Source organism: Rhea americana, unplaced genomic scaffold (genome assembly GCF_003343005.1).
Source record: "Rhea americana isolate MKP2758 unplaced genomic scaffold, rheAme1 scaffold_457, whole genome shotgun sequence".
Lineage (NCBI taxonomy): Eukaryota > Metazoa > Chordata > Aves > Rheiformes > Rheidae > Rhea > Rhea americana.
In genome coordinates, this window is record NW_028186598.1 from 20,605 (window position 1) to 21,715 (window position 1,111).

Sequence of the window (1,111 nt, forward strand, 5' to 3'; positions counted from 1 at the left end):
CGGGGCCTCCTGCCGCGGGGGGGGCGGGGGGCGGCCGTGGCCCCTTCCCCGCCGTGCGCCTTTGCGGGCAAAGCTCACGGCTGCCCCGCCCCGCTGCCCGCGGGCCCCCCCGCGCCCTGGTCTGGGATGCCCTGGTGGGCCCAGCCCAGCCCGGCATGGAATAGCACCTAAATGCCGAGACGCCTGCCCCCTCCGCCGCCTCAGCTCTCGGGGGGCGGTGCTGGGGCTCCCCCAGCTCACCGAAAGGGGTGGCCGGCCGGCTCGGGGGGGCGGGGGAGGGGCGCATGCCCACATGCCCGCGCCCCTCCTCACGGGGCGCCAGGACGCCTGGGCCCCCCGGGGGGCGGGCTGGGGCGGCCCCCCCCCCGGGCCGTGGGCGGTGGAGCCGGGAAGCGGCGGGGCCGTGGGCGGAGGATGTGCGTCAGCCGGGGGCAGCGCCGGCCCTGGGAACGGCCCCGCCGCGCCGGACGCCTGGATCCGCGGGGGGGAGGGGGCGCCTGGCCGGGGAGAGGGGCGGGACACCTGGGCTCCTCTGCGGGGGGGCCATGTCCGGCTTTGGTGCTGGAGGTGCAGGACGCCTGGGCCCGGGGGAGGGGGGCAGATTCTCCCCCCCTCCACGTCCGCGCTGGGGGGCCGGGCCGCCCGCGCCGTCCCCGGGAGCGCGGCGCCGCCGGGCCGGGCCACGGCGCCTCTCCCAGGACAGGCGGGCGCGGGGGCGACTGGAGCCCTGCCAGGCGCCGGGGCCGCGTGGTATAAATAGCGCCGGAGACGGGGCGGGGGTCTGGCAGCGCCCGCCGAGTCCCCCCGACCTCCCCTGCCCCTATGCTGTTCACCCTTGAGCCTACTGGCGGCAGTGGGCCTCCGGAGGCGCCGCGGTGCCAGCCCTGGGCACGGCGTAAGCTGCCCCAGCCCCGGCACCTGCGCGAGGTGGACGGGTCTCGCGGGGCGGCGCCGGGATAACGGGGGGGGGAGATCCCGGCGCGTCGCCCTTTGCTGTAGGAGCTCGGGAGCTGCGAGCGCGGCTTCTCCGCGCTGCACCCCGGGCACAGYGGGGAGCGGGCGCCGGCCTCCCGGGCCGCCGGGCGAGGGAGATCTCGAGCATCCCGTCCGG

The 1,111-nt window shown here is 79.8% G+C and overlaps 1 protein-coding gene across 1 annotated transcript in view; it reads right to left on the minus strand.

Moving 5' to 3' along the window:
• NEMP1 (nuclear envelope integral membrane protein 1) overlaps nucleotides 1–1,111 on the minus strand; it is a 10,546-nt gene that overhangs the window by 8,429 nt on the left and 1,006 nt on the right. The window lies entirely within an intron of this gene.